Source organism: Ambystoma mexicanum, chromosome 4p (assembly GCF_040938575.1).
Source record: "Ambystoma mexicanum isolate Mex_15411 chromosome 4p, UKY_AmexF1_1, whole genome shotgun sequence".
Lineage (NCBI taxonomy): Eukaryota > Metazoa > Chordata > Amphibia > Caudata > Ambystomatidae > Ambystoma > Ambystoma mexicanum.
Window position 1 is genome coordinate 542,072,218 of NC_090927.1, and position 23,393 is coordinate 542,095,610.

A 23,393-nucleotide genomic window follows, 5' to 3' on the forward strand; every position below is an offset into this window, starting at 1 on the left:
ACCACTGAAAACATGCATGGTAGATTGTGCAGCCATCGTTTTGTGTTGCAAATCGCAATTTTCCAAGATTTTGGTACGCACAAGGGTTTTGCGGCCATTTTGATATTTCTGGCACCATCAGAACACAGGGATGCTGCATGGCAGAGCTAAGGGGGGTCAAGACATCCCACATAGCCCCCACTCACGACTTGAGGTTGACCACCCATCAATGGGAAGTCGGGAGATTGGGATGTTCTTTCTTTATTTTTGGTTCAGATGGAGAAAGCCATCTGCTTCTCCCATCAGTGCTGGATCGACAGGTTCTCCTCGCCGGTTCCGGATGGGAGTATGGAGCGATAATCCAGACCCCTTGGGTCTTTCCTCCCGGTCCCGAGTGGTCCTCCTTGGTACTTAGAATCCATGGTTTCAGTACTATAAAACAGAACAGAGCATGGGTATGGACATTTCCCCACCACTATTTATGTATTGGGGCTAATGCATACATTTGACATATAATTGACAATATTTCCTGCCTGTAATTCCTAATGATTTTGACAGGTGGAATGGTTCTAACAGTTGCAATTTTCTAGGGGGCCGGAATGTCCCCCACGTGGTTTCCCGTTGGCTCCTCTATTTGCCGCACCGTTTGCCTGGGATGGCAACTCTTCAGCTGGTTGATGTGGACCCACTTGTCTTCCCCTCCTGCCAAAATGCCCTTCGGGATGCAGATTTTGTAGGTAACTGGTGAGATTGTTTCTACAATTTCAAAAGGACCCCGCCAAGTAGGGAGGAATTTGCGCTGTTTGGCTTGGTTCCTTTGGAAATTGTACAAGTAGACCCGGTCTCCTACTTGGTATTATTTTTTAGTTGTGTTAAGGTCATTGTGGGTCTTCATACGGTCTGCAGATCTTTCTAGATTCCGCTGAGCATAGGCAAAAGCATGTTGAAGGTGTTTTCTCAGATTCTCAACATACTCATGAGTTGTGGAGGCGTTTATCAAGGTCTTCTCTGGGGTTCTGTAAAGCAGATGCTTGGGAAGCACCATCCTTTGTCCAGTTATCAGCTCAAACAGCGAGATTTTTGTTGCAGAAGAAGGGGTAGATCTGATGGCCATCAGGACAAGAGGTAATCAAATTTCCCAACTTGACCCAGAATCAGCCACAAACTTTTTTAATATGCTCATAATTGTCTTGTATCTCTCAACCCTACCACTAGAGGCTGCCGGTAGGCAATGTGTAGTTTCCTTTTGACACCAAGTATCTCCACATCTTCATCATTACTTCGCTAGTAAAGTGGCTACCTCGGTCTGACTCAATCCTTTGGGGTAGTCCAAAACACGAGAAGATGTGATTGATCATCAGGGCAGCTGCTGTTTCTGCCTTGCAATTTGGTGCCCAAAAGACATTCCGCCCATTTAGTGAACAAGCATGTCACGGTCAACATGTACTTGTTCCCCCTAGAGGAGCGAATCACGGGCCCGATAAAATCGACTTGTAAATCTGACCAAGGCAGTGTCATCCCCCTCTTTTGGAGGGGAGCACGGTGTGTGAGTGATGTTGGCTGAAATTGTGCACACACAAGACAACCCTTCAAGTATTGGTCGAGGTCCTGCCCCATGTGAAGCCAGCATGCGACCTCTTTCAAGATTTCTAGTGTCGTATGAAACCCCTGATGACCGGCTGTGGCCGCATCATGGGTATGACTTAGCATCAGGCTTCGGAATGAAGTGGGGACCACCCACTGGTCATGGCCAGCTATGGATCTCCTTACCAACAAACCGTCTTGGATTCGGAACATTTTTGGACATTTCATCAACACTCTGAGGTCCTCTTTCCAATTGTAATCAGTATTCATCAGGGGAAAGTTCTTAGGGTCCTCAATGTGTTGATAAAACTTACCAATTATTGGATCCCCTTTTTGAGCCGTAATCAAATTAGCATTTGGGGTCTCCTTACTCCATTGTGCAGTTCAGAGTTTATTGTGAGAATTTGCCTGGGACCTAGTGATAGCAGTGACCTGGATTTCCCCCAACAGGGACTTGATCTCAAGTAGATCCCCGTGGATGGCTCCGGTTTTGGCCAGCTGATCAGCTAGGTCATTTCCAGTTTTGTCGGGTCCCTCTACTTTAGAATGACCCTTGATCTTTTTCCAGTAGATGGTCATCCCATTCGAGGTGACCAGATCATCCATATTTTGGATTAATTTTCCATGTTTCAATGGTTTATTATTAGCACATAGCATGCCTCTGGTTTTCCAGTTAACCAGGTGCTCCACGAACCTGTTTCATACATAATGCGAATCTGTGATTATGACCTTTTTGTGGAGTTGGTGATGGACAGCAGTGAGAATAGCTTGATGCACAGCCATCAACTCTGCCACTTGACTACTTCTGGGACCGATTTTGTACCCAGTGGAGGGTTCTGGGGCATCATTCACCCATGCATTCCCTACTCCGGCCACAAGTTCTTTTTCCCCGTTGTCAACATGGTAGGAACATCCATCCACATAGACAGTGGGCATGCCCTCACACTGGTCTTCTTCATAGACTTTGTCCTCGAGGCATTTTTCTCTGGCACAATCATGCAAGTCAGCCAGACCTTGCGCGAGGGGACTCTTCTTGTTTTGGCCATATCTGACCTCCACAGGAAAGCCTTGCATTGACAGGATCCAGGAAGTAATTCAGGAATGACTTCCTTTTCCAGCCCGGATTCTGTCACTCAGAAGATATTGCAAAGGTTGGTGTGGAGTCTCCACTATGATGTTTTCCCCCTGGATAAACAGGCGGTAATTCCTCAATGTCAACACCGTTGCCAGGAGTGCCTTCTCACAATCATTGAATTTTTGTTCAACAGAGGATAAAGTCTTACCCGCATAGGAGATTACTTTCTTGACCTTATCATGCTTTTTATATAATACTGCAGTCAAGCATGTATTTGAGAACCCTGTCTCCAAGAAGAACTCCTTGTTTTTGACAGGGTAAGCTATGCAAGGCGCTTGTGAGAGGCTTCTTTTGAGTTGTCTCACTGCCTCTGCTTGTTGTGGACCCCACTTTCACTTGACCCCCCCTACAAAAGATGGATCAGGGATCTTGTGATCACTGCGTAGTCCTCAATTAACTTTCTGCTGTAATTAGTTAGTCCAAGGAGGCTCCTCAGTTCCTGCAAAGTTGTGGGGTCTTTTAATTTCTGGAAGGCTTCCACTTTCTTTTCCTGGGGACAGAGACCCAGAGGAGTTATCTCATGCCCCAAGAAATTGACACGGGTTCTGAACCACTGTGCCTTTTGAAAGGAAAGTTTTGCTCTGGCAGCCCTCAACCGTTTCATGACATAGCGGATCTCCGCTATGTGTTCCTCCACAGTTGAGTTTTTGACTAGAACATCATCTACATAGGCCAGGTTACCCCTTTCACCCAAGTCGGGCATGGCCTTGTATAGAAAGATGTTAAATTCATTGCCGGAGTTGATGTATCCGAAGGGAGTCCGGGTCCAAGTGTACTGCTGCCCACCAAAGGTAAAGGCCAGCTTATATTGGTCCTCCCTACTGACAGGTACAGTCCAGTAACCATTGGTCAGGTCAATTGCAGTGAATACCTGTGACCCCTGGATCTGGGCCAGCCCTTGGTCAATAAAGGGAAGAGGCCATCGGGAAGTATGGAGCCATTTGTTGAGCTCCCTTAGGTCAGGACAGAGTCTCCACTGACCGTTTGGTTTCAAAATCCCCAGTACCGGATTATTGAAGGTGCTGTGGACTGGACGAATTATCCCACAGGACTCAAGGTTCTTAAATATTTCAGTAAGGGACTTCATTGATGCGATAGGCAAGCGATATTGCTTCACAAACACTGGAGTCATGCCAGGGGCCGTGGGAATTGTTGTTGTGTGGATGTCGGTGCGACCACAGTCATATGAGTCCACTGCAAAGAGATCTTGAAAATATAAGAAAACTTGTTTCAATTTTTGCTTTTGCTCCAGAGTCTCACAGGCATTAGCTAGGTTGACTCTCTCTTGAACCATCTGCCTGAAGCCTGGAAAGACTTCTGGTTTGGCTATCTCAGCGGCCTCCTCCAGCTGGGTGGAAAAGTCCCTGGTCAAAGTGCTGATTTGGACTGATGGCTTCAGGTGGAGAAGGCAGTCCTCGTGGACTTGAAAGATCACCTCATCCCTCCTGAAGTCACAGGTCACATCTTCCTTACCATAAGGGCAGGAAGAGTACACCAGGAAATCCCCCCATGCCGGGTGAAGATAATGTCTGGTGTTGTGTCTTCGTCGCTATCACTGTCAAAACAGTCTTTGGGCATTGGTCCTGACAGTCCATTACCTAAATCTATGGAAAAATGTTGGTCATCAACCGCCATTCCAATAATGGTGCCTGCACCCAGAGTGATACTCGTTCGGTTGCTGTTATCCAACTCTATTGGAATGGTGTTGTGTTCTATGTTGACTAGTGGTGTTGGGTTTACCCCCAACCCTTGCTGTTGGAAGTGAGCATTGAGATGGACATAGGCATAAGGGTTTTTCAGTTTCTGTCCTTTTTTAATTTTTACTTCCAGTGAGAACTGTCGGGTCTGTTCTGGGATGGTGACTTCCTCTCCAATCTGAATTTCAACTGCATATGACAACAGTTGTGCTGACCAAAATGCTTTCTCTGGGTCATCAAAGTCCATGGGATTACCCGCTAATTGGAACCAAGCTTTGAAGTTTATTAGGTCCAAACGGTTCTACGTTATTTAATCGCGGTACTTTTCATCGCAGGGTTTTTTACTGCAAATTAATTTTCGAAAAAAAAAACCCATCAAATGTTTTTTTTGGGGGGGGGTTGCCCCCCAAACTCCCCGTTCACTTTATTTATTTTTTATTCCCTTACACAAATTTGTTTAATTTTTTACCCCCCCCACCAAAAAAAAAATGAGTTTTTTTTAAAAATACATTTGCGGAAAAAAAAACCCGCGATGAGAAGTCCGCGATCAAAGGACAGTATACTGGTCCAAACTAATGGTAAAGCGATTGAGAATGTCACTGCCTAAATAAAATGCGGCAGGGACATTTCGCACGACCCAACAATTATGGACTGTGCTCTTGTTGCCTATGGAAATTTTGAGCATACACCTGCTAGGCAGGAGATGTTTGGAATTGGGTGTTTCCCGTTCCATTTCCCATTTGTCTAACAGTTTAAATGTGGGAATGGCTGGATCTTTTGGGAGTTTGCGGAACATGGCCTCGCTGATGAAGCTCTTACCGTTGTTGACACATACTCGGGCGAGAACAGAGTCCTTCCCTTCATTTAACTGAATAGGGATGAACAACTGCTCTCCAATTGTCTGAATATCAGCCAAGCTTTGAGCTGATTTCACATCTTTTTGGACTATAGGAATGGGATTTTCTGATTGTGAATTTGTATAGAATTTCAGAGTGTTTCCTTCCAGTGTGTAATGCCACCATAGACTGGAAGGAAGGTTGATTTTCAGAAATAGAGAGGACTCCCCATCACCAGTTTGTTGTCCTACTGCAATTACTGTCACGTCTGGGATTTGATTATTCTGGAAGTGAAATTCTATTTGGTCAGGTTTTTGTTCAACCATGTGGCAGGTGCCATTTAAACTAACATGGTTGACACTCTGTTTCAATTTTATTGGTCGGCTAGTCTGGGTCCAGAGGACCTTGTTTACACAATCTATGAGGGGAGACAACCTACACAGGATGTCATTCCCTAGTAAACAAGGTGTGCCCTCTGGAGTCACAACTATGACCGGGTGCTTCACCTTGTGTCGCCCAATTTTAATTTCTAAATCTGCAGTCCCCTCGACAGGAATTTTCTTCCCGTCAAAGTTCTGAAGTTGTCCAGAAAGAGGGGTGAGAGGAATTTTATATTTCGCCTCCCTTCCCTAATTCAGTTGATCAAAGGCCCTTTTTGACAGAGGGTAGCTTGGGATCCAGTGTCAACCAGTGACAAAATTGTACATTGCCCTGTATTTGGACCAGGGCATAAAATCTTACTTCTTTTTCCTCAAGGGGGCAAAGATAATGCACATTTTTGGCCAACTTGTGGGTTAACATCCTTGCTTTAGATACTGACAGAGAGGTGATTTGGGCTGTATTCTGTTTGGGCTCTTGGGAATCTGTAAGAAAAAGGTGACAGCTAGATATGGGGGAAGTTTTGGGTTCCCCTGGTTCTGATTCTTGGCTGCCCCCTCCTTTTTGGAGGCAGTCCCCCGTATGGGTTTGAACCCGGGGATTGTCGTGCTGGTCATTCTGGGTACTGATGATGGGCAGTTTTAACTTGGTCCCCACATCTACCCAGTCTGGATTTGGATCCTTTGGGACCCATTTTTCTTTTGGAGGAGTTCCCCCATTCCTGAAGGAGAAGATCCTTTTCCCAAGATCCTCTGAGGATCTCTCTCCTTCAGACTGGAAGATTTGTACCTCTTCTCAAAATGGGTCTTTTTGGGCTCTTTATTTCTCCTACCCGCCCTCTGCTCCTTGGGTTGCAGACTTTCGGGGACAGGAGATGTTGGTTCCGGTTCCTCGGTTTCCAGGGTCTTTCCACAAGTGGGGAAGGAAGCTTCCTCCAAGGCTTTACACACCCCTTCCCCTTGTGCCTCCTCCCTGGGAACTGGTGGGTTGTCTGGGTTCTTACCCTGTCATTTTCTGGAGCACCAGACCCTGGGTTCGAGGAGTTCTGAGCTGCCATGCTCATCTGAGAGTTCTGTTGAGCCCTCAGCTTGTGACCCAGATCTTGTGCCATGTTCTGGACCTAGCGCTCTAGTTGGGACACCCGCTCTGGCTGGTATGGGGTTCTCAGGTCTCCCCTGGGTTGATCCCGGGAAGGGTAACTATACCTTCTCGCAAAATACCCCTGGTTAGGGAAGTTTGGGTACCCCTCTCCCCTTTGCCTCCCCTCTCCCAGATTGGGCTGTCTGGGCTCAGGAGAGTGGAGAAAGAATGATGGGTTGTTTTGGGGGTTGAAATTTGACGGGTACCTGGGAAAGAAATTTGGTCCGTAATTTGGGGGATTACTGCCCTCCTGGGGGAAGTGAGGAGGGAAGTTCCCTGGGTTTCCTGCTGTCTGGTTGGATCCCCCAACCCCTTGGGCTGGAGGAGTCCACACATAGCCCAGGATGGGTCTATTTCCCTTGTATCGTGGGCTGATGTAGTCAGGGGAGTTAGGGATCCGATTTGTGGCCCGAGGGCCTTCTGGGTTTGAGGTTGTTTGGGTTCTGTGCGGGAAGGTTTTAAGGCCCCCCCATCTCCAGATCTAAAATGGGGGCAAACTTCACCTCCGCCACCTCAGCAGCAACAGGGGTGTTGGTTGTTTTAGGGATTTTGCTACTATTTTTATTTTCCAACGGCTTCTGCTCTTCATAGATGCGCAGTGATTGTTCAATGACCAATTCTAGTGATCTTTTCTCGTGAAAGTCCCTCAATAGCTGGGTCATAATATACTTAGGGCAGAGCATGAAAGTAGGTGTTCACAAATTCTTTACTGTCAGTGTGCACCATTCTAGTGGTCTGCGCAAAGGCGCGTTTCAACTCCTGAACAAATTCTTGTGTGGCCTGGTCTTCCCCACATTGTAAGTTATAGGCTGCCTTGCGGGCCTCTTGAGGGTTCCTATAAATGAAAACATGTTTCAGGATGGCCGCCCTATAGGTGGACCACCTAGAATGGTTCTGATCCTCCAGCCCGCAAAGAAGCTGGTGTACTCAGGAGAAAATGCCCACTTTACATACTGTAGACAGCTTTGGCTGTCCTTCAGATGGAAAGTTTCCATCATCTGTTCAAATAACTCAAGGTGCTCCCAAACCGAATACTTTGCATTCTTGTGGTAGGGCGTGATGACGTTCCTAATAGCTTTTATTTGTTTCAGGGGATCCTTGAGTAAATCCCTCTTGACTTTGTTGGCTTTTTTAGTTCAGGTCACCATGGTCCACTCATCCTCTGTCTCAGAGGCACTGCTACCAGAGGTGGCTGTCTGGTCTTCTAGGCTCTTCTGGATTCTGCGAGCTTGGGAATGGCTGGCAGAATGTGGGGGCCTAGTTTCTAGTGACCTGTGGCGCTCAGAAGAGTCTTCTGACTCTTCCTTGCTCCCAGGATTGGCTGAGTACACCCCCCCTCATTGTCCTAGCAGGGAAGAGGTCTTTTAACTCGGTCCCCACATCTACCCAGTCTAGATTTGGATCCTTTGGGACCCATTTTTCTTTTGGAGGAGTTCCCCCATTCCTGAAGGAGAAGATCCTTTTCCCAGGATCCTCTGATGATCTCTCTCCTTCAGACTGGAAGATTTGTACCTCCTTCTCAAAATGGGTCTTTTTTGGCTCTTTATTTCTCCTACCCGCCCTCTGCTCATTGGGTTGCAGACTTTCAGGGACAGGAGATTTTGGTTCCAGTTCCTCGGTTTCCAGGGTCATTCCACAAGTGGGGAAGGAAGCTTCCTCCAAGGCTTTACACCCCCCTTCCCCTTGTGCCTCCTCCCTGGGAACTGGTGAGTTGTCTGGGTTCTTACCCTGTCATTGTTCTGGAGCACCAGGCCCTGGGTTCCAGGAGTTCTGAGTTGCCATGCTCATCTGAGCGTTCTGTTGAGCCCTCAGCATGTGACCCAGATCCTGTGCCATGTTCTGGACCTAGCGCTCTAGTTGGGACACGCGCTCTGGCTGGTACAGGGTTCTCAGGTCTCCCCTGGGTTGATCCCGGGAAGGGTAACTATACCTTCTCGCAAAATACCCCTGGTTAGGGAGGTTTGGGTAACCCTCCCCCCTTTGGCTCCCCTCTCCCAGATTGGGCTGTCTGGGCTCAGGAGAGTGGGGAAAGAAGGATGGGTTGTTTTGGGGGTTGAAATTTGGCGGGTACCTGGGAAAGAAATTTGGTCCGTAATTTGGGGGATTACTGCCCTCCTGGGGGAAGTGAGGAGGGAATATCCCTGGGTTTCCTGCTGCCTGGTTGGATACCCCCACCCCCTTGGGCTGGAGGAGTCCACACATAGCCCAGGATGGGTCTATTTCCCTTGTATTGTGGGCTGATGTAGTCAGGGGAGTAAGGGATCCGATTTGTGGGGTTACCTCCCTGGCTCCCTGTTTGGGATTGGCCTGAGGGCCTTCTGGGTTTGAGGTTGTTTGGGTGCTGTGCGGGAAGGTTTTAAGGCCCCCCATCTCCAGATCTAAAATTGGGGCAAACTTCACCTCCGCCACCTCAGCAGCAGCAGGGGTGTTAGTTGTTTTAGGGATTTTGCTACTATTTTAATTTTCCAACGGCTTCTGCACTTCATAGATGCGCAGTGATTGTTCAATGACCAAGTCTAGTGATATTTTCTCGTGAAAGTCCCTCACTAGCTGGGTCATAATATACTTAGGGAGAGCATGAAAGTAGGTGTTCACAAATTCTTTACTGTCAGTGTGCACCATTCTAGTGGTCTGCGCAAAGGCGCGTTTCAACTCCTGAACACATTCTTGTGTGGCCTGGTCTTCCCCACATTGTAAGTTATAGGCTGCCTTGCGGGCCTCTTGAGGGTTCCTATAAATGAAAACATGTTTCAGGATGGCCGCCCTATAGGTGGACCACCTAGAATGGTTCTGATCCTCCAGCCCGCAAAGAAGCTGGAATACTCAGGAGAAAATGTCCACTTAACATACTGTAGACAGCTTTGGCTGTCCTTCATATGGAAAGTTTCCATTATCTGTTCAAATAACTCAAGGTGCTCCCAAACCGAATACTTTGCATTCTTGTGGTAGGGCGAGATGACACTCCTAATAGCTTTTATTTGTTTCAGGGGATCCTTGAGTAAATCCCTCTTGACTTTGTTGGCTTTTTTAGTTCAGGTCACCCTGGTCCACTCATCCTCTGTCTCAGAGGCACTGCTACCAGAGGTGGCTGTCTGGTCTTCTAGGCTCTCCCGGATTCTGCGAGCTTGGGAATGGCTGGCAGAATGTGGGGGCCTAGTTTCTAGTGACCTGTGGCGCTCAGAAGGGTCTTCTGACTCTTCCTTGCTCCCAGGATTGGCTGAGTACACCCCCCCCCATTGTCCCAGTTGGGAAGAGGTTTTTAATATGCCCTTAGTTTGCCTACTCTCATGGAATTCCCCACTAAATATTACCGTCTGATCTCTGGGTAAGTTATATTTCTGAGGATCCATTTCTCTGGTCCTCCCCTCATTGGAATCTCCATCATCAGAGAAGATGGTCCTAGCACCTGGGAGCCATACATAGATGCCTGCCCATCCATTTCTGGGACCTATAAGCCCCATATTCCTCATTGGGTTGAAATCCACCATCTCCATGGTGCTTGGCTCATGTGAGCCAGTGGACATGGGGGGTAGCAGAGTCCATGGAATTGAAGAGATTGAGGTCTCTGGTGCCAGGGTTCCTGAGGTTATGCTCAGGGGTTTCCCTCTCCCATCTGACCTCATCTCTCTCATCCCCTACTCCATGTTGGCCTGCAAGAATCTGACCCTTTTGTTCTTCTATTAATGCCTTACTGGTCTCTATTAATTGTTCCTGCATGGCTACCTGTCTATGGAGCCTGTCATTTTTCTCACAGAGAGCCCCATTGTCTCTCTGTGCTTCCTGCCTAATTTTGGAGTATTGGGCCAATTTCTGCTGCAGGGGGGTCACCTCCTGAGTCCTGTCCTTACTGGCCTGGTCATTCTTTGCTAGCGCATCTTCCACCCTCCTGGTGTGCTCTAACAGCTTTTCATAGTCCATTTTGAGTTCACCCAGTCTCTGAAGGGCCAGGTGGTTTTCTTCCACATTGGTTTTTAAATAGTTGACTTCCTGTCCTAAGGCGTCCCTTTCCTGAATTAGAGTACCTCTCTGTGCAGCCAGGTCGTCCCTTTGTTTTTTGAATGCACCAGCTTTCTGGCCCTCTTCATCAAATTCTGTTTGGGATTCAAGGTCTTTGAGAATTAATTTGTTATTTTCCTCTTTTAATTTGGCGGTTCTCTAAAGTGACCATCTGTTTTGTGCATGCTTTGTTAAAGTATAATTGATGTTCTAGCTTTTGTTGGCTCTGTTGTAGAGAGTACAATCTTTCCTGACACTCTTTTTGCAATGTCAGTAATTTGGTGTCTTGCTCTACCCTCTCTTGCTGCAGGAGATCCAAATCTTCTTTTACTTTTGTCAGGTACTGTCTGTTTTCACTCTCTGATACATGGCTCTTTTGTAGCCTTTGCTCTGCAGAGTCCAGATCAGTTTGGGCCTTCTCTAGGGGTTGTCTTTTTGCCAGGTCTAGGTTTTCGGCATATTTTTCCTGTATTTCTCCAATGTGGAGGTACAGGTACGCCACTATTTTGGCAATTTAACATTGCACTTCCTTTACCATTGGGGCCATATACAGCTTACTAAGTACCTGGTGCAATGGACCCTGGTCCTGCCATGTATCTAATCCTGTGGCAGTGGCTTGTTGTTTGATTTCCTGCATCCAAACATTCTGATCCTGCTCAACCCATTCTCCCCTGAGAAACAATTTGTGCAGTAGGTGTTCTTTTGCCATATTAATTTCCACTGGGGTAGCCATTCCGGAAATATTAATTTCCTTTTGACTTATCTCAGGGTTACTATTACCTTTGCAAAATAGGCCCAACTCCTTTGAGGGTTTCTAATGAAGGGTGTTTTTACAGTGTAGCACATTGTGGTAGCCCAACACGGTGTATGTACCCAGTTAGCATGCTGTGTTAGACTGTCACAAGTGGTATGTCTAATTCAGGATCCTGGACGAGCCCCAAATCTGTAAGTGATTTCAATCCGGCACTTCACCTAAGTCAACACCTAGCGTGTAATGCACAACTGAAATCCTTATTTATTTGTGTCTGAAAGTTCTTTTATTCTGAACGATGTACCACTCATATCACGCCCCTCTCTTGGAATCCCCCCGGTCAAACACAACCAGGAATCAGGCTGGTTTGCAAAGTGAAAATATTTATTTATGTAGTTAAAAATCAATCATACTATGTTTAATGGGTATACAATAATCACCAATGGGGTGATGTAACACTTTATAATCTCTTTAATACACAAGGAGTAATAGTGAGCAAAACAATTCAGCACAGAAATAATACGTTTGTGTGTATGTTCAGAACAGATAGCAGTGTGGTTACTATTTCCCCCTGCACACCCCTCAACCCCCCCCCAATAGGCAATGTAAAGGGATAGGAGTAGAGAGCAGGTATTCAGGAATGGCAGAATTCAAACAAAATGTCAATCCCAATTTCCCCCCAGCAAACACAAGAGAAAAACAGAATTGATTGGCAAGCTGTCAAAATGGTTTTAAAGTTATCTTGAGAATGGATTGGGTTAAAACACTAAATATGTTTTAAATTACTGACATTGTTTAATGGGAGTCTCTTTAGATAGTTGCACATAAGCACTAGCAATGATTTGATACTAAAATACAATGTGAAATCTTAAAATTAAGGTCGGAAGCAATCAAAAGTTATTTTACACGTGTCAGTAATTCCCTAAATGAAAATTCACAGCAAACTTTTCTGTGCGCGATAATCGTGATTACGGGAGAACTATATGGATTTGGGATGCAGTTTTAGATGCGAATTGAAGCTGTGAATGTTAAATTTTGTTTCTAGCATGATAATTGAAGAAGTTATGGACGTTTTAGTGGAGGTTGTTTTTTTGAGATAGGTGCAAGAATGGGAAAACGGGAATGCACTTTTAAAATGACAAAAAGGATTCCTTACACTAGAGGATGACTATGAATAAACGAATACCACACAGGAACACAGCCACTGGATCAGGGGGACTGTCTGCAGTGGAGCTCGCCTACTTCAGATGAGAAAAATCAATGCAGAGATAGATTTAACAATACTAACGAAGGAGAAAGATAGAAGGGATAGGATAGAGAGTTCAGGCAATTCAAAAATATTTCTAACAATGCAGGATCTGAAGACAAAATAGGATGGATTTCAGATAGGGATTGGACTAAGCCAGGTACATAGGCTAGTGACAGAGTTCTATTCTATAGATACTCACTAGATACGTTTTGAAACGGAACCGTCATGATTCTGGTCAGTGATTCTGGTCAGGGATTCTGGTCAGGACAGACTGCTGGGCACACCGGATTAGACTGGGTCTGCAATGGCTCTGGTCACAGCTCGGCACAAGACTGGATTGGATCTCTTATGATCTTATGATGATAATTGTTTTAGCAGTCAAACAGTACAGCACAGCCTGGCTGTCTATTTTGATTCCCCTTAATTTTCTGGGGTCCTGGTTCTGGAATTTTATGGCCTAGCTGAGAATGGTTCAGCTATGTAATGGGCCTTTCAGCTTTACCAAGTTTCTGGAGTCTGGAGCAAGTAAGATGGATGGTTCTGTTGCAGGGTGCTCTGCCAGCAATCGGTTAGTGGGTGAATCTGTTTGTTTTTTGAGTGCAGAGCTGTCTCTATTTATGCTTATGATAAAGGGGTGTGTTTGCTGGTTTATCCTAAGTGCGCCCCTTGGACAGGGATTGGTCAGGGTCTCCTCTCTTCCTTGATAGGAGGAGAAAAACAGGGTGTCATCTTTATGATGTGGGTTTACGAGGCCTAGAGTCCACCCCTAGCCTCTTGAACCCAAAATCTACTTCTGGTACAATACATACTTCCATGTGTGCAACCTCTATAACAATCATATATACAGATTACATATTTTGTGTAGCAGATACTCCTCCAAACCCCATCGCTGTAAGATCTTGTGTCTGCTTTTTACAGAATTTTTCTCTTTTTACCCGGAACACAATGTCCAATTTAGAAGCAAATTTCTACAAATGTGCGCATTGAATATGGGCATAAGTGTATGAAGTTTCATTCTTCTATCAAAAATACATTTTGTGTAATATCACTTTTTCGACCGTTTCTTCCCAGAACATGTCACAGAGTTCTGGTGCCTTTTAAAATGTGCAGCCAATATTTACATTAACAATGCTGTTATTTTTGTGTTTTTGACAATTTTACACAGTAAGTTATCAGTCTTTTTAAAATGTGTCTTTGGTCCTTGTTAAGCAACAAATGGTTGCTTGTCTCCGCCTCCTCCTGTCTCCCTGCAGTTCAGAAGCAGTCTCCTCCCAGTTCCTCCTGGGTCCAGGCCATTTTACGACCCTTCACACTTGGCAGTTCCTGTAGTTGGAGGATGTCCATTGTCTCCTTCCCTCTGCAGACCAAATTCTCCTCCCACCCTATAATCAACACTTAGGTGTGATTTCCTGGTGGAGGGAAGCAGAAGGGAGGGGCCCTGCCTCTGTGGGGGAAGCTGTTATACTGGTTTGGTTGCTTTTAGTTAGGCTTAAATTCAAATGTTATTCTGTTGCATTTTTCCTTTGCTTAAAACAACTTTCAAATTTCAAACGAGCAGCTAGAACACTTATTCTAGATTCTAATCCATGGGATTAAACAGTTACAACATAGGTTACTCTCAGTAACAGGCCACTTAGTTTTCAACCATTTGATTTCAGTTTGTACAAGTTTAAGGTTTCTCATGCATGCTTCTGACAGCTGTCATTCAGGAGGCCGAGGGTACTGCGCCCAGATTTTGACAGATTCCCCAGGCAGGCAACTTTTGCTGTGGATGTTTTTATGACAAATTCAGCTTTCCAGGACATTGTAAATTCACAATGATTTCTTGAACTAAGTGAATTGTACCATCCAGCAAGAATATTGGATGTTTGAGGGTGTTTTGTACCGGCATTATGCAGTTTTAGCAACCAAGAAACAAGGATTTAAAAGCAAGATTTTGGATTTCTTTCAGCAAAGCAACACTTTTTCCTCTGTGCTCCATTTTCACTTGTTTTGAAGCCCAGTGACATGTTTCAGGAGTGAGATCTCTGTTCCACCACTGACAACATGCATGGTAGATTGGGCAGCCATCTTTTTGTGTTGCAAAGCGCGATTTACCAAGGTTTTGGTGCACACAAGGGTTTTGCGGCCATTATGATATTTCTGGCACCATCAGAACACAGCGATGCCGCATGGCAGAGCAAAAGTGGGTCAAGACATCCCACACCGCCAGACTCGTAATATCTACCGACGCCTGACTTCACAGTGCCACCAGGAAATTACAAGTCCTGGCGCTGGATTTCGTAACTCCCCCAATCCCACAGAGTCCGAGAGGACTCTATGGGAGTGTGGACACGGAAGCGCCGGCACTGTTAGCAATGGTGCGGGTGATTCCGTGAAGAGTCTTCCTACCGTGAATGCTGCGCCTGGCAGGGTCAGACCTGTCGGGTGCAGCAACCACGGCAGGAAAACTTCTAATTTGCCATTCTGGAAACCATGGTGCCAGTGTGCTTACTGGCACCCTTGTTTCCCAGAACGGCAAAGTCATAATGAGGCCCATGGTGTTTGTGTCAGTCATTGCATTATAGGGTTACTGGAAAAAGGAAAGGAGATTTAAGGCACTTCTTAAATGTATACAGTGCCAGAGAGGTGGATATTAAAAGGTATCATCTACACCGATCAAAGGGGCAATCATTTTTTTTTTACTAATGTTAATTGTAATTCCGAGGTAATGAGGAAGACAAGGGGCCTCATTACGACCCTGGCTGTACGGGGTTAACGGCGCCGTAAAAGGTGCTGGCGCCATTAACCCCGTACCGCCTCATTACGAGGTCCCCTTGCGGGACACGGTAAGCACGCCTGGGAAAACCAGGCATGCTTACCGGGTCCCGCGAGGGGAAGAGGGAGCAAACAACGGGCCAATTCGTAATGGCCCGTTGTTTGCTCCCTCTCCCATTCCCATTGAGCCCTATTGGGGCCTAAATGGGAATGGGGAAGGACCGGGTGCGGGTCCTTGGAGGGAGGAATTACTGGGCCTTCTGAACTCAGAATGGCCCGGTAATTCCTCATTCTGTGGACCCGGACCCGGACGTGATTTCGGCGGCAGTCATGCCACCAATAGCGGCATGGCTACCGCCGAGGTCGTAATGAGGGCCAAGGTGTATTACCTGCACATTCAGGTTGGATTTTTCAACCACATATAAACATACATAACTCTAAGAGTCCCAAAACTATGATGTTGAAGCGTTAGGGTATAAAGTGCAAGTACTAGATGACTTATGTTCTTCTTTCAGTGAATTTGTAATTGAATTGGACATATCTCATGTGTGTCCACCATCATTAAGTTCAACAAGTTCATAAATCCAACCCTGATTTAGGAGAAGAAATCAGATTTGCACCATGAAAGTTGGAACGGTCCACCACTTAGATTCCATGCTGGATTCACTTTTAAATACAAGAGGTGACTTGTTTAACAAACCACTTGTTTGAGGATTTTTGTAGGACGATGACATTTTATACTTGTATGTTCCTGTAGAATTATTAGTAAGCAGTTAATATAGATGTGTATAGAATGGATGATGTAGAACATATTGAGAAGTACTCCAGATACTACGTGGGACATTCTCTATGAGGCAACAGAGGGGAGCAGTAACAAAAGAAAACACTAAGGATCAATGGGACAGATATAGTGGGAGGCAGTAAGAACTGCCCTGTGATTAGATATTGGGTAATATATTGAATAGGGGGCATATATCTCACTCACTCCTTACTGTCTACTGTCTCACTTTTCTCCTTACTCTCTCTTCCTCTTCCTTCCTCCTCTTCTTCATTTCAGTATGTAAATTGTCCTACTTACTGTTTTAATGGTTTGATTCATACATATTGTTATTTGCTTCTCCTGTTTTATGTTCGATGTATTCTGTTGTTATACTGTAAAGCGCTTTGGATTAAAACGCTATATAAATAAAATAAATACAAATACAAATACAAATATGGGGCTCTGATGGGGACATTGAGTATTTGGGAACAGTGTGGAACTGGCCCATGGATAAAGTATTGAAAAATCATACTGTGCGCAGTAGGAAATGTAGGTATTTGGAGGCACATCCTGGAGTAGACATGGGTATTTTAAGGGTGCAGAAGTAAGGCTCGGACACATTGGTGGCATCATTTTTGGTACAGACTTTTATTAATCAAGAAAGGGTTGGAAAAAGGACTCTCTATCCCTACAGCTAAGACGAGATTCCCTGCCTCAATGAAAAGTAGTGAAATTGTCAGGATGTCCAAAACTAAAAAGCCTGTCACTGTCATGTCTTAAAAGCCTACCTCTTTCCCTAACACTAACAACTTAAACCAACTGTGCAAGGATGATCTCTTCCCAGAGTAAAGTGTTCATGGTAGTTCCAACAAACAGAAAAGTTCCCAGTCTCTGGGGCAATGAAAAGTGATGACATAAACAATGTTCATAAGTATAGGACTCCAAGGCTACGGTTGTGTTCCTTTTTCCTAGAATCCTTCTACTTTCATTCCTTTTGAGCTGCTCAGCCCTGTATCCTTTTAGGCAAATCTCACTGGGTAATTTACAAGGATATTCTTCTCAGCTTCACAATTATTTTATCCCATCAACTTCCCTGCCAAGCATAGGATTATGGGCCTGATCACGACTTCGGCGGTAACCCTTACATCCGGCGGTAGCGCTAATTCCGCCGGATTTAAGGGTCTGCCGAATCAGGGCTTCGGCGGATTTCACCCCAGCTCTGAGCTGGGGGGAAATCCGCCGAAAATGTGCGCTATTTCCACCGGCAGGAAATCCGCCGGCGGTAAGAGCACGAAAATTCCCCATTGAGCCCATTGGGGAATGGGGCATTCCCAAATGGGCTCAATGGGGAATGGGGAATTACTTTCCCACCGAACTTGTGATCCGGCACTATTAAAGCTGGGGATTTCGGCGGTAGGGCTATTACCGCTGGCGGTAAAACTGCTGGCGGTAACGGCCAAGTCGTGATCAGGCCCTATGTCTTTTTCACTGCCAGGGTCCTTGGCCCTCTTTTTCTCAAATTCTTATGTGGGTGCGGGTCCCAGACTCTCAAACTCAAAAATGTGCACAGCTTGGTTTACTCTCGTGACAAGCATACAACTTTCCCTTGTTTTCTCCTTCTTCAATGACAGTCCCAGACCCTCTTATTCTTGATTTCTCATATGGGTGTGGGTCCCAGATTTACACGTTGTCTGTATGGTTCACTCTTCTGCCAAACATACAATTCTTCTCTCTAAGTTATTCTCAGGGCCCCTGACCCTTCTGTTTTTCTTTTGGTTATTCTCAGGGTCCCAGAACCACTTATACTTTCACTTCAATATGGGTGTGGGTCTGAGAAACGCAGTCCCTTCTCAGGGTCCCAGACGCTCTTGCTCCAACTTCTCTTTTCACCCTCTTGCTTCCCCGGACCTCCAACGCCTCTTGGATAACCTGTGTAACTGTTAGCTTCTGCATTGTAGGCACTAGGATTTACCGAGCAGCTGGGTTGCTCCTCGAGGCTCCATTAGCATTTGTGTGAGCGGCGGGGTCTGCAGCAGCTCTGCTGACATCTGACTCTGCCCAACTGCGTGTCCCTCCTCGCAGGTTTTTTTCTGGGGCCAGTGGTGCCCAGAGGTTTGTTTCAGCAGGAACGTGAGCGGCCCTCCCAAAATGGACCAGGTTTGCATTGTTCTTTTCCTCCGTTCGCGGCTTCCCATTCGAATCGTGTCCACTCACCTAGTGCACGGCTCCCACAGTTCCTCCTCAGGGAATCATTCTTCTTCTGTGTCCCAGCTTAGCTAATTTTTAACTTGTGCGCTGGTTTGTTGCTTTCATTTCAGCCAATGATATCCCATGGGAAATTAGAGCGCTCACGCTGATCCTCGGCCTCTCAGTCATCTTTTTCTTCACAGTACTTCTTTAAACCCAGATGCAAAGTTCTTAGTTGGTATTTCAGTCCTGTCAAGTATATTAGTCTAGCAACTTTGACAATAGAACATATTGGCTCTGGCTAGAGGTGGGGAAGGAGGACTTGCTGCTGGAGAAATGATTGGCGATACTGAAGCAGGGGCATATCACGTCTCCTGAGAATAGTCATTCGCAATCCCATAGGGGGTTTCCTTCCCCATGTGATCCTCCTTCTGTGCACCACTCCCAGGGGGGTTATTGCACTGTATACGCACCACCCTGGCCCTATGGGAAAGGTTTCCCCCTAAAGGAGAAGGGATGACATCCTCAGGTTCATCACAGTGTGAACTGAAAATCAGTTGTGTTGAATCAAGAAGTGGCAAAAGACAGTGTTTTTGGGACATTGATAATGTGCTAGTGAGAAATTATGCAAACATCTGAAGTAAAACATACATTGCAGAATAGAATATGCACCTCAGAAGGGATAGTCAAATAGAGGAATTCGATTGGGGGGGTTGTTTATATTGTGCATTTTAAAGAGGGATGTTGGGTGTGTATTAAGATTTGAATAAGGGGCCAAAAGCCTGATTTCAGTGGCCGTGGCCAGCCCTGCCAAGCAAGACATTGATGAGTGCTACTTCAGGATGATAACTGAGGAGAAAATCATATATATGTATTTCAGAGAACTAGGAGTGAGGGACCCATGATCTAGGAGACAATTTTAACAAGCACAAGTGGCATTGAAATCAGTACAGATGAGTGGATCATGGCACAGTTTTGAGAAATGCTTTAAGGCATAGCGCTGACAGGTTTGTGAACCCTTGTTTTTATGTGCAGGGCTAATGGGGTTACCACACTTTCTGCAATAGCTCATCTAATCTCTGAGCATTAACATGAACATTTAGTAATTCAACATAATGGTTGATGTATTTCTGAGACATAATTGTAGGACAGACCTATTGTATTTAGGCTTTAGAAGAAAAATACTTAATGCAGTGGATAACCCATCAGTCATTGACGTCAAACTGTCCCATGACATTGTTGTGGGATTTGTTTATTGAAAACATTGCTGCATTGTTTGGGAGGGTTTCAGATGAGATGTTGGCATACTCCAAAGGTGTGGTGTGGGTGTATATGCTTGTAATTGTTGACCTGTATGGTATTGACGGTAGATATTTAAGAAATTGATTAAAACCACAATAATACCAATCGTTCAGAACACTCAACAAATTATTGTAGCATGCTTCCACCCATTCTGATACTGCTCAATAGATTTGTCAGTGAAACATTGCATACCGGAAATAACAGCATATTTAATATAGCCTTATAGAATGATCAGCATTATCGCGTGATCATGACCCACCACAAAGCAGAAGCCATTGGCCATAAGTTGGACAAGGGTCACTATCCCAATAAAAGTAGTTATCAACTGCACTCTGAACATTCTGATTATCTGAGAGGAGATCATTAATGGTCTCTGTGTGCTAATACATTATTTGCAGATGCACATGGATAAAAATAATGAACCTTTTATTTGATATGATATGGTATTTGTAACACGCCTATACACAAGGACAGAGACAATGATCTTACTAGGCCAAGTGACATTGAGATCGCGTACATGCAGGGGAGGGGGAGGCAAAAATGCCAGGGGAAAGGGGAGGGGGCAGTGCTGTACATGGGATCAAAACAATAACAAGAAGTGTGTCCAGCAGGTGGCAGGTGCAAGGGTAAGTGCAGACAGCAGGTGCCCAAACGTGCAGGTAGGGGGACTTTAGGGTTACAGATAGGGAGGCAGTGCGGGTGTGCGACTAGGCAGGTAGGGACCTGGGCCCGAAATCAGAGGGTAGCCAGGTGACCAGTGAAGTATCAGACAGGAAATCAGCAGTGGAGAGGAAGGGAGAAGGCCTAAGCAAAGAAGAAGGCCTTGAGGTGCTTCTGGAACCTGAGATGGTTCTCCACGAGTTTCAGAGAGGCAGGGAGGCTATTCCAGAGTGAGGCCTGTAAAGACTGGAGGGGGGTGTCTGTACTTCTGCTCTCTATATGGTAGAGGAGAGGCACAGAGGACCCCAGCCAAGATTCTCTATAGGGTAGCAATGGACGAGCAATCAAGGCCTAGCTTCTCAGGAGGTGATGCAGGCTGGTTCTTAAGTACAGTGTAGTCCTCGAACCCCCACAAAGGAATGTCCACACACTGTGTTACTGAAAACACAGTCTTTATATAATTAATATTCAAAGGTATGTACACTATCACAATAACGCACTTTGTACTCAGTAATCAACAATGGTAAATATATACAATTCTAAAGTGGTACCACCAATATTATCAGATCTCATTAAAGTACATTAACTATACTGTTAGAATGTCACACAGATCAATAACAAGGAAACCAGCAATAGAGATAGGAAGGAAAGCAAGATGGTTGACACAATTGGCAGTCTACTGGCTCAGCTACCTAGACACAGTTCTGTGTGGAGATCCCCCCACCTGGGCAACCTGTAAAATAAAGATACATAGCACAAGCCCAGTTGTAACGCTCACCTGACTCCCACGGAGGCGCCGGCCTGGTTTGAGCTGCTGTGACCTCTTCTAAAGTGATGCGCAGGACTCGGAAGACAGACTGGACCGGACCCCCAAATCTTGCTTGTCTGGCTCGCAGAAGTATCCTTCTGTAGGTGGAAATAGGGGATTAGCTGTCTGCGGGGTAATGCGTCGGCCTCCCACTTACCCCTCTCACCCTCCTCAAAACCCTTCTGTGCTTCCCTGTGGCGTCTCACCTTAGGGTCTGGAAGGACGAGCTCTCCATCCTGCTTCTGATGCAGGGGCGCGTTGGTATCCAGTTACTTCACTGGATTTTCGGATTGGTGGTTTCTGATGCGGGGGCGCGTTGGTATCCAGTTACTTCACTGGATTTTCGGATTGGTGAGAACCAAACTTGCTTGGCTTCCAGGTAAGTTTTTGATAAGTGGTTCCCCTTGTGTCCATGCATTAATGTTCTAATGCTAGTGTCTTTTTCCCCGTAGGGGCCGGGGTACGGAATGCCGGGGAACAGGCACCGACCCGAAATGAGAGGTGAAATCCTTGTGGAAATCAGGTAAGTCTTTAATGAGCGTCTTGGTAATGTCTTTTCATTCGCTCATTAACGCTGATGTCTTTTTCCCCTTAGGGGCCGGGGTCCGAAAATGCCTGGATGCAGCGCGGACCCGAAATGAAAAGGGAATGACCCAGCAGGTAAGTCTTAACATGGAGATTTAGCTTCCCTTTTCCCTTCTTTCTCTCACCTTCGTTATTGTCTTTTTCTCCTAGGCGCTGGGGCGCCACTGCGGATCCGGATGGTCGCTGCAGAACATGGAAGCGCCCTGTAAGGTGAGTAGAATGAGGCGCTGCAGCGATCGATGCGATGTGCATTTAAAAATAAATGTCTTCCTTTTCAGGATCGTCGGAGAAATGTCTCTGGGATGCAGATTTAGCAGGTAAGGCCTTTTCCTTCTTCTGTTCTCTTGTTCCCTTCCTTTGCAGGTGATTCAGGATGCTGGCAGGCGTGGCAGAAGTCACAATGCAGGAGCAGACACGGTGAGCGTCCAGCTGCTAGATGCAGAACAACGCGAAGCAGGTGTGGCAGTCCGGGCGTGGTTTAAATAGCCTTGGAAGAAGTCCCAGGTAAGTATTCTTCCACGGTCCCCACCCAAGTAAAATAGTTCCTTTAATAAAGTAGTCCCTCCTAAGCCTTATTTGGCTTGAGGCTTTATGCAGCATGGTCTGCGTCAGGTAAGTGCACCAAACACCTTCTTTTATGAGCCTGGCGCCTTTGGCGCCAGGACTGATGTCCAAAATGAGCCTGGCGCCAAAGGCGCCAGGACAAAGTCCAAAGAGCCCCTATTAGGGGCCGCTGGGTTTTTTCCTGAGGGCATGATGCCGGTTTCCGGGGGTGCTGGGCCTGTCCCGGTGCTCTGGGGGCAGGTATCATGACACCAGTCCATATATTGCTCAATAGTCTTGTTCTCTCCTATGATGTTTTTACCCCCCCAATGTACCTGGTGGAGTAGAGTTCTTCGAAGAAGTGTTGATGGATCCTTCTTGAGTGACTCCCTTTAAAGCAGGAGCCATGGATCGTCGAGAGGCGTCGAAGAAGGTGAATTCGGCATCAACGGCCTCGATGAGAAGTTCGAGGGTGCCGAGACCACGACGTTGATCCAGGCGGTGCTCGTCGGCGACATCCTGCGAGGATGAGGTGTGCGGGGCACCTCAGCGATTGATTGTTCAGGACCGCAAAGAGTTTCTGAAGAACTATGGCCCAGCAAGAGCGCCGAGTCGTCAAAGTATTTGTGGCCTTCAGGTGGCGGGAAACCGACCGGCACATTCTCCTCATCCGTCTTGGGTCGGCAGCCTTTTGAGGGTCTGACTTCCAGGGAGCTTCGGCAAAGGTTAGCGGTGCTCGATGGTCCCTCGGAGCATGGGAAGAGGGCGCCTTGCCAGGTCCTCTCTCGGATCAGACTTCGACGAATTCGGCAGCTTTCAGATCAAGTCGAAGCAAATGCAACAGCATGTCTTCTTCTTCCAGCTGGGCATCGAGAATCAGCAGTTCCAGTTACTCTTCAAGTGTAGAAACAGCTTCTGAACAATTTCCAGTGGTGAGAGGTCCCCAGATATACTATCCTTTCTCTCATCCACACTGCTGGGTCACACTCAGCAGCCAATCATACAGAAGGGCATTCATGCTGTCAGTCAGCCAATCAGGCACACAG